At 43.6% G+C, this 10,862-nt stretch overlaps 1 pseudogene; it reads left to right on the top strand.

Moving 5' to 3' along the window:
* Positions 1–9,463: 9,463 nt before the first annotated feature.
* On the top strand, positions 9,464–10,042 carry LOC105741095 (annotated as a pseudogene).
* The last annotated feature ends 820 nt before the right edge of the window (positions 10,043–10,862 follow it).

Here is a 10,862-nt window from a genome sequence, read left to right as displayed (position 1 = left end):
TTCCCTGGCAAGCACAAGGGCCTGAGTTCAATTCCCGGTTCCACAAAAAAAAAAAAAAAAAAAGAGTGGATTAGAGCTGGGGAGATGGGTCAGTGGAATAAGCACTTCCCTGGCAAGTGCAAGGGCTTGAGTTCAATCCCCAGTTCCACCAATAAATAAATAAATAAATAAATAAATAAATAAATAAATAAAGTCTTTGAATGTCGGAATTGTTTAACTTGCTTTTCACTTGTATAGGATCTCACAGCTAAGAGTTGCCTTAAATCTCAGAGGAGACTTTAGACTTGGGCTAATCAGCAATGCTAAAACTTAGGAATTTTGCAACTCTTAGAAATGGACAAAATGGGGCTGGGGAGATAGCTCAATAGAATAAGAGCTTGCCTGGCAAGCACAGGGTCCTGTACCACAATCCCTGGTACCACAAAAAAAATTTTTTTTAAAAAAGGAAGAAAAAAATGGACAAAATTCCTTTTGAGTGAAGGAAGGTATGTGAATCTTTGGGGAGCCAGGGGAGCCAAGATTTGTATCTATATACCCCCACAAAACCTCATACAGTCATGGGTGGCAGGCTTTTCAAAGCTGACTGAATTTAAAGTTCATGATTGCTTTATGGTCAAATACTGGAGTTAATGGTGTGATTGCTACACCCACCCCAGGGAAGGTAGCCTGCATACAATATGAGACACAGAAAAAGGCATGTCCTCTTTTCCCTTTTTGCTTTTGATCTCTTCCACCACCATGAATGGTTGTCCCTCTACCACTCCACCCTGCTTTACAACATTCCAATTTTGGGCTGAAACCTATACAAGCTCAGCTAAATAAACCTTTCCTCTTTTAACTTTGGGTATTTGGTATTTTATCCCAGCACTGGGAAAAGTCTTCAGTCTCCTTTTTCAGAGTATTGTAGTTTTATAATATAGAGGTCTTTTACTTCCTTTGTTAAATTGATTCTTAGGTGTTTCCTTTTTTTTAATGCTATTGTGAAAGGTGCTGTTTCTCTAATTCCTCTCTTAATGAGTTTATTATTTGAATACAGGAAGGTTATTGATTTTTGAATGTTAATTTTGTATCCAGCTTTGCTACTGAGTTTGGTTATTAAATCTCAAAGTCTTTTGATGAATGTTCTGTAAAGTATCGTGTTATCTGAAAATGATAATTTCACTTCTTCCTTTCCTACTCTTATTGCTGTCAGTTTTTATCCATTTAGTATGGTGTTGACTGTTGGTTTGCCATAGATGGTTTTTATCACATTGAGATAAAAACCATCTATTCCACTTTCCTGTAGGGTTCTTATCATGAATAGTTGCTGGACTTTGTCAAACACTTTTTCTGCATCTATTGAGATAATTATATGGTTTTGTCCTTGGCTCTGTTAATATGGCATATTACATTTATTGATTTGAGTATAATGAACCATCCCTGAATCCCTGGGGTGAATCCTACTTGGTCATGGTATATACCCTTCTTTATGATTTGGGTTTTTTTGTTTTGTTTCATTTTGGGTTTGTTTTGGTTTGTTTTGGTTTGGTTTGGTTTGGTTTGGTTTGGTTTTTTGGCAGAACTGGAGATTGAACTCAGGCCTTTGTGCTTGCCAGGCAAGCAGTTATTCTACTGAGCTATCTCCTCAGCCCCTTCTTCATGATTTGCTGCATTATTTGTCAATATCTTGTTAAGGATTTTTAGTATCTATGTTAATTAGGCAGATTGCCTTGTACTTCTCTTTCTTGGTCAGGTCCTTCTCTGGTTTGGGCATCAGGGTAATTCTCTCTTCCAAGAATGATTTTGCAAGTACTGCTTCCCTTTAATTTTTTCTAAAAAATTTGAGAAGTAGTGCAATTAGGTCTTCTCTAAGTTTCTTGTAAAGGGCTGGCCAGATAGCTCAGCAGACTAAAGAGCCTGCTTAGGCAGGCACAGGGACAAGGATTCGATCCCCAGCCTGCTGTGCTGACCCCATGCCAAGGGCACGCTGAGATGGCAATTGAGCCTGGGCATGGTGGCACATGCCTGTAATCCCAACACTTGGGAGGCTGAAAACAGGAGGACCACTATGAGTCTGATCTGTGTAGTGAGTTCCTGTAGACCGTGTACTAAATACATTTTTTTTAATTATGCAGGTTTATGAGTTTAGAAAATGATCAAGAGCACTAGAAGTGTTTTTAATCATGTGGAGGTTTATAAGAGTGTGGCAAGTGTTTATAAAGCCTTAACATATATGAATACTAAAATAAATATAGCATCACTACTTGCCTGATTTTCACTTATTACAGGTGTGTCTGGAACGCAACCTCCACCAGAGGTCCTCCAAGGAAGTAACAGCAGCTGCAAAGATTGAAGCTCCTATGGGGCCAGGGAGACAGCTCAGGAGCAGCTGCGAAGATCAAACATCTCTAAAGAAGGAGCAGTGGTAAGCCTGCTTTGGCTGTTTTTGTAGCCTGGTCTGGCCTTCGCAGTCTTAACTGTGCACTCCATCCTACACCATGGGGAAATGGGACAACGGGGGGACGCCTACATGAAGATCAAACATCTCTGAGTAAGTGGCTCTCAGAATCCTTCCTCAATACCTTTATATACCCTTTTTGTGCTGAGTCACTCTAAGGCAGGCCTTCCCCTCACCAGTGAGGGGCCTTCATACCCTGGAGTCGCTGAGCCATTTCAGCCAAGCTTTGGACCCCACAACTTGATATCAATCACCACAAGGCACTTAGACTACTGAGCTATCTCCATGACCCCTATGGATTCCATTTCTTTCCAATGTTGGACATTCATGATTTTCATCATTTCCCTAAACTCTTCTATTTTTTTCAATCTGTATCTACTCTAGAGTCTCTAAACATGTCTTTCACTATGGTCATCATCTCTGTAGTTATCTGGGAAATTATTTCTGATTTGATATTTGTCTAGAGCCTCACTCATTTGGCTTGTCACTTCCACTGTTACCATCACAAAGAGTCCAAGTGTTTTTTAGATTGTTTCACCTCTTTGTTCCCTTCAGTTTACCTTTGGTGACTAGGAAGCCTGGGTTTGTATCTTGTTTGTTTTCTCTTTTTTTTAGTTTAGCTTTATATCTGAGTTGATATTTGTAATTTGCTTATGGTGAGGAGCTTTATTGCTAGTGGTTATAACCATTAGGAAATGACTACTTCGCAGAGGTGTTCCATATTCCAGGTGTATCTGGCATCTAGGTCCCAATCCTCTTGTAAGATCCAACCTCTTCAATTTATTGGAGATGAGAAATTGCTGCCCACCTTGCCCAACTACTGGTTCTTTGACACTGGCCTATATTTTTGTTACCCTCAGACAATCTCAGCCTTGGTATGCCAGAAAGAACAACTTGTTATAACAACTATATCATCAAACACAGCCTAGAAAATGACAGAAGTAACTATTAATTTGCCACCTTTAACTATATAAACTAGAATGGTGGTTATATAGCAAGATCTAAAATGAACTAGATACTTTGTGTACAGTAAATAAGTCCTCAACATGTCAACTTTACCCACAGGGGAGAAAATTTACAAGGGAAAAAATAGAGAAATAGAAGAAAAGGAAGAGATTAAAAGCAAAGCTGAAGAAAAAAAGGATCATGCAAACTTTCAGAAACTGTTGCACCAAACAGGTGGGAAACAGGAAAGGATAAAATAAAAACAAGAACGGAATAGGACAAAAACTACAAAGCATGCTCACACTCACATATAAAAAAAAAGAACAAACAATGAAGAAAAAGGAAGAAAAGAAAAAGAAAAAGAAGTCCACTTCAGGGTATGTCCCTGTTATCACTGGTAGGCTGTGTGGGCAGACAGAGTCCAGAACCCAGTTGATTAAACCCAGCAAGACAGTGGTAGCTTTACAGTGGGGTAGTGGATGATAGTCCCAGCAACCTGTACCTTTATTTCCTCAGAAGTTCAGGCTGGTTTCTGGCCAGGAGACTGGAACCAAACTGGCTTGCCTGTGGCACTACTTGTACCTCCTGCAGGTTTTTGTTGTTTTGTTTTTTGGGTTTTTTTAATTGTGTGTGTGTGTGTGTGTGTGTGTGTGTGTGTGTGTGTGTGTGGCCAGCTCAGCCCACCAGGGGGCAGGGCTGGCTGGCATGTGGTGCTGGGGGATTGAACCGTGGTCCCTGTACTTTGCTAAGCTTGTTCTAAGTAGGTGCTTTAGACCACTGAGCCATCTCACCAGCCCCCTCCTGCAGGTTTGAACTCAGCTGGAGGAGCTGCTAGGTGGAGCCAGCAGGTGCTGCACTCTAAGCTCAGCTGTGCCCTCTCCAAGATGGCTCCCAGTCAATCTCTTTCTCCCACAGGATGTTCAAACCTGAACAACACATCAGCCAGTACAGTCTACCATATCCACACTCTGCTTCAATGTTGTATCACTCTATGGAAGCCTCTGGGGTCAACAGCATTCACCCTGCAAGTGCGAATTTCAACCATTCCTCCTGCACAGTGAGTCTGGACTCAGGGAGAAAGGGTTGCCTACCTCCTCCTTATTCATTAAAGTTTCTCTCTTCACTCTCCCTGTAGGCTTCAATTCTCATTTTGTATCCTTCCTGGGTCCAGGAGACCCACTTCCCTCCTTCTTCTCTTTCTTACATTCCTATAATTCCAGTGTCTGGACACCAGATCTCAGAGAAGCTCTTTCTCTGCTGTTCACCATTCCACCATCTTCCTGGAAGTCAACCTCAACTAGTTGCTTGGTGGCCTTCCATTAAACCTCATGTCTTAAAAATTCCACAACCTCGGGCCTGAGAGATGGCTCAGTAGAATAAGCGCTTCCTTGGCAAGCAAAAGGATCTGAGTTCAATCCCCAGTTCCAGGAAAAAAAAAAAAAATTCCACCACCTCTCAACAGGACCATGGGTTGGTGACCAGTCCTTCAGTGCATGATGATGGTCACCCACAGAGTTGGATGAGAAAGAGTACAGAGGGTGTCCACACCCTGGAGACTAAAAGAGTCAGTCTAAGGTCCAGAGCACACTGTGGTGTCTTATGCAAGTCCATACCAGGAGCCAAATGGGTCTGTGATGGAGGACTGAAGAATTTATGCCAGAAGGCTGAAGGAACCACACCAGAAGCTGAAGAATCTGTACTAGAAGGCAGGAAAATACACCCAAGCTAAAGGCAAAGGCTGGAGCTTCTCCAAAGAACAGAAGCCTCCTTAGTTTTTACTCAGTGTCCTTTTTCTATTCCAGAATCCTGAGCAGGATAATCTATTTAGTTGTCACATTTCCTTTTTTTCTCATATTTTCTTTGCTTTTATGACCTTCATGGTTCTAAGGAATACTATCAGGGTATTTATTTTGTGTGATTCTCTTTATTGGGATATGACTGGTAGCCTTTGCATGATTAGCCTATGACAGATTTTGGGATGGAAGTCTGTTCTGTCCTCATCAAGTCATATCAAAAGCATGAACTATCAGTGCGATGTGCCACAGTTAGTGTTGACCATAGTGACTGGCAGAGGTGGTGCTGGTGGTCATGCATCTCCACTGAAGCTCTTCTTCCCCTCCTGTGGGAAATCCCATACAAGGAGTGAATTGTGTTCTCCCTCCTTAAGAGCACACTAACTGGCTTTCAGATTTGCCATCTGTGGTGGAACTGCCACCAAGACTGAAATTTTCATGAAAACCCTTATGAGGAAGACCTCAAGCGTGATGCTTGAGGTTGAACCTCAGACACAATAGAAAATGTAAAGGTCAAGATCCAGGATAAGGTAGGAATTCCTTCTGATCAGCAAAGGCTGATATATGCTGATAAGCAACTGGAAGATGGACGTACTTTGTCTGATTACAACATTCAGAAGGAGTCTATCCTTCATCTTGTGTTGACACTCTGTGGTGGTGCTAAGAAAAGGAAGGAGTCTTACGTCGCTCCCAAGAAGAATAAGCATAAGAGAAAGAAGGTGAAGTTGGCTGTGCTAAAATACTATAAAGTGGATGAAAATGGCAAAAATCAAGTCATCTCCATTGAGAGTGCCCTTCAGATGAATGTGGTGCTGGAGATTTTATGGCCAGCCACTTTGGCAGCCACTATTGTGGCAAGTGTTGTCTCACTTACTGCTTCAACAAACCAGAAGACAAGTAATTATGAGTTAATAAAAAAATGTCAGCTAACAACAATAATTTAATAAAAAGAGTACACACTAGCCACATAATTATTTGAAATTCTTAACAAACAACTTTCACAAAATAATGAGGAAAATAACCGAAACAAATCACAATGAGAAGGATTAGAAGGATCCTTCTAAAGAACTGAATTAGATCTGAACTGACGAGAAAGACTACTTATTTAAATGACTCATTCCATTCACAGGACCTGGAAGTTCTCCTTGTCTTTATTCACTGACCCACTAATGTCCAAAGCATATTCTCCCCTCACCTTGCTGGAGGGGATGTCATCAGACCCAGATAAGATCTAAGAGAGTATTTCCTACTCCTAAATTTCAGAGAACCTTAGAGATTCTCTACACAGCTGGGAGACAGTTGACCCCCCAGGTGGGGTTGGAATTTCTTCCAGAAGTTAGACCTGTTACTGTTTCATAAGTCTTCTCTTTGAGAATTAGTACTATTTCACAAAAAAAATAATAAAAATAAAAATATTTTCCAGGCGTTGAAGAGAAGCTTGGATACTAATACTGGGAACAGATAGGGCAGGAAGCAGCCTTTAGGGAAACTGGGAAGCTATCCAATCTGTAGAAATTGACCAGGGATTTAGGACACTGGGTTTACAAGCCCAACTCCTTTAGGCCCAGCGGAGGGACCCTGAACACATGCCAGGACATTCCACACCCAGGCCTGCAGGAAAGAACTTAAACACTCTGATGTGGCAAGAAGAGGCCACTTCCTCTCACATTCTTTATCTTCCCCTATCTGCTTTCCCTCCCCTTCCTCAGATCTGGGAACCAGGCTCTGGGAAGTCTGAGCTGCTGTGATGCGCACGAGGAGGGACACTGTAAAGGCCTTGGAGCCTTTCTGCGGGTTAAAGCTCCACCGGGACTTTTTGTTTATGTTTTTAGTTTTTGCTTTTGTTTTGTTGTTTTTTGAGACAGGGTCTTGCTATCTCAAGCTTGCTATGAAGCCTAAGCAGGTCTCAAACCCATAGCAATCCTCCATCTCAGCCTCCCAAGTGCTGGGATTACAGGCATGCTCTACCATGCCCAGCCCTCACTGTGATTTTTGATCCTGCATCTTGTCTCTCCCGTGTGCTGTTGCTCTCTCATTCCCTTTCCTTCTCTACCTCATGGTAGAACCATTTCCTGTCTCCTCTGCCAACTTTGCTTACTTTGTCTGGTTCCAATTTTCTACCCAAATTATAAACCATCTCTCAAGGGGACCTACCCTTCCATTCCCAGCCCTTTATTCTTAGAATCCAGTACCTACAGGAGTGGAAAAACCACCCTGGTGATCACGTACTGGGCCTACAAGAATATCTGCCACCTTGCTTCAACCTCCCTGGTTTATCTTCTTTCTGCTTGGAAACATTTTAAGGGGAAAAAAATAATAATAATAATTGGTGTGCCCAGCACCCACTTACCCTAGTCCTGAGAGCTGGAATGTTCTCATGGACTTTCCTACATCTGTCCTGCCCCAGTCCTTCTCTTTGGCTGACTCTCATTAGCACATGAAAGACTTTCTGAATACTTTCAGTCTGGCTTTGAGGACATGGAGGTTGATAGTGGTCCTTAGCAGTGACTGTGTTTATTCTGCTGGATTCTCAGATTTTTGCTCCCTCCAACGACCTCTGTTTTGGGGGTTGCTCTGCATCTACTTGGTCACCTTGCTGGACAACTCCCTGATCATCGTCCTCACACTGGCTGACCCTGCCCTCCACTCCCCCATGTACTTCTTCCTCTGCCACTTCTCCCTGGTAGAGATCCTCTACACCACTACCATCGTGCCCAGGATGCTGGCCGACCTCCTGTCCACCTGCCCCACTATCCCGTTTGCAGTTGCTTCACCCAGCTGTATTTCTTTGCCCTCTTCAGCATTGCTGAGTGCTGCTTGCTCACTGACATGGCTGTGAGCGGTAGACTGCCATCCTCTGGGCACAGCCTGACAAAACCTTGATGAACATAAGGGTGTGGCCTGTGTGGTGGGGGCCTTTTACCTCCAGGGTATCATCCCCTGCGCCACTCACTGGCCCTCTATGCTGCCAACCTAGCCACTGCTTCCTGTGTGACAACCTACCTGTGCTGAGACAGGCCACTGGGAGCACTTTCTGGTGATGTGGGGGACCTCACCATGACAGCAGCTTTCATCCTGTCTCCCTTTTTGCTTACCATAGCCTCCTATGTCTGTAATCTTGTCACTATCCCTGGACTGGCAACATCCCACAGGCTCCGAAAACTTTCCTCTACCTGCTCCTCCCATCTGTTTGTGGTCATTCTCTTTTCTGGGCTGGAGACTGTGCCTTATGAGGCCTGAAGTGGACGCCTCTCTGGACATGAACCAGATTGTTACCATCTTCTAAACAGCAGTCAACCTCATGTTCAAGCCTTTTGTCTACACTCTGAGGAACAAAGAGGTTACAGTGGCCCTGAGCAGCGTATGGATTGGTAACTCTACGGTCTTTGACCTCTTTTACCCCTCCCAAGTTCTTAAAGCTAACAGTCTCACTCCTGGCCACTTTCAAGGAAGAGGGGAAGCTTGGACCTGTAGTCAAAGGGACTGGCCTGCTGTGTGTTAGTGTGTTGGGCTCCTTGCTCCAGCAAGAGCCAGGCATGCTGTTCAGAGCTGCCCTTCAAGGGCCTGTTCTTACGTCCTTGACTTGGCTTGACTGCAAGTGCAGAGATAGACAAACACATACTTGAAGGGAAGTTGAGAGAAAGCTGCTCTGACTGTTTACTCAATGACCTGACCATTCCTGGTCTCTCCTGGGGGTAAGGTATCCTGGGGCTATCATTCTCAAAATGTCACAGCTTTCTCCTCCCAGAGACTATTTGCAAGCTTTTCTGGCATCAGTCACTTCTACTGAAACAAAAGCTCTCTTACTCCAGCTGCGATGCCTGGCCTGAGCACCTGGGTGACAGGGATGACATAAGGGCCTGGTGTGGTTAGTCAGAGTATCACTTGATGCTGCTTCAGGTGAACAGCATCTGTCCAGTTCCTTGGTTTCTAAAGGCCACTCTCTCTCTCCTAAGGTCCCTGAGGTGTTGGTCTTCTCTACTCAACTGCCCCCACCCCCTTGACACATTCACTTTTTGTTTGCCCCTGATCCCATAGAAGCACCTGACAACCCTCTCTCCTCCCTGAATGGAATTAAGTTTGATATGGTCTGGGGGCCAAGGAGATGGCTCGGTAGAATAAGCGCTTTCCTGGCAAGCACAGGGGCCTGAGCTCAATCCCTGGTTCCTCAAAAAAAAAAAAAAAAAAAAAAAAAAAGTTTGAGCTTTTCCGCCCGCTCCCCCCACCCCCCAGCGCCGCTCCGGCTGCACTGCGCTCGCTCTGAACTCCGGGCTCCTGCTAAGCTTGCGCGGCTGCCACCTCCCTCAGCCACCATCATGATTATCTACCGGGACCTCATCAGGCACGATGAGATGTTCTCCGACATTTACAAGATCCGGGAGATCGCGGACGGGCTGTGCCTGGAGGTGGAGGGCAAGATGGTCAGTAGAACAGAGGGTGCCATTGAGGACGCGCTCATTGGTGGCAATGCCTCCGCTGAAGGCCCAGAGGGCGAAGGCACCGAAAGCACAGTAGTCACTGGTGTAGATATTGTAATGAACCATCACTTGCAGGAAACCAGCTTCACAAAAGAGGCCTACAAGAAATACATCAAAGATTATATGAAATCAATCAAAGGCAAACTTGAAGAACAAAGACCAGAAAAAGTAAAACCGTTTATGACCAGGGGCTGCAGAGTAAATCAAGCACATCCTTGCTAATTTCAAAAACTATCAGTTCTTTATTGGTGCAAACATGAATCCAGATGGCATGGTTGCTCTCGTGGACTACCGTGAGGATGGTGTGACCCCATGTATGATTTTCTTTAAGGATGGTTTAGAAATGGAAAAATGTTAATGGATTCGATGGTAACCTTGGATCTAGCACTTGTCATAACTGGCTGCTGCTTGTCATCTACCCAACATCAGGATTTTAGACAAATGGGCCTGGTGTCATCTTGAATGCTTCGTTTATTTTGACCGTGATTTATTTGGAGTGGAGGCATTGTATTTTAGGGAAAAAACATGTCATGTAAGTTGTCTAAAAATAAAGTGCATTTAAACTCAAAAAAGAAAAAAAGTTTGATATGGTCCTTAGACTTTTCAAATTTCATTTTATTTCTTTTTTCTTTTTTTTTTTTTTTTTTCAGAACTGGGGATTGAACTCAGACCCTTGCGCTTGCCAGGCAAGCGCTTATTCTACTGAGCCATCTCCCTGTTCTTCATTTTATTTCTTGCATGAAATTTTACTTTTTGCCTTTGGAGTCACCTAAATTTGCTGAGAAGGCAGATCCAGTCTTTTCATTTTTGTGAAAGTCAGATCTTGCTTGTTCTCAGCTCTCATGCAGCTCTAAGCCACAAGAGGGAGGGGTGCAAGAGGGGAAATCAAGGCACGGTAATGAGGATTGTTAAATAGCACTGATTTTGCAGTTTAAAAAGTAACATTATTTATTGTGGAAAATTTTCTTTCCAGAAAAAAAAATAACTACTAACATTTTTTTTTTCACTACTAACATTTTGGTGTTGATAGTGTCATAGAAAATTACTGCAAGGCCGAACGTGGTGATGCATGCCTGTAATCCCAGCATTCATGAGGCTGAGGCAGGAGGATCGCTGTGAGTTTGGGACCAGCCTGGGCTACAAAGTAAGTTCAAGACCAGCCTGAAATGCATAGTGAAATCATGTGTCACAAAAGGCATGCAGGAGGGA

This window comes from Octodon degus, unplaced genomic scaffold (genome assembly GCF_000260255.1).
Source record: "Octodon degus isolate 3935 unplaced genomic scaffold, OctDeg1.0 scaffold00287, whole genome shotgun sequence".
Taxonomy (NCBI): Eukaryota; Metazoa; Chordata; class Mammalia; order Rodentia; family Octodontidae; genus Octodon; species Octodon degus.
The sequence above is the reverse complement of the archived record's forward strand: the minus strand, read 5'-3'. Positions and strand labels throughout refer to the sequence as shown.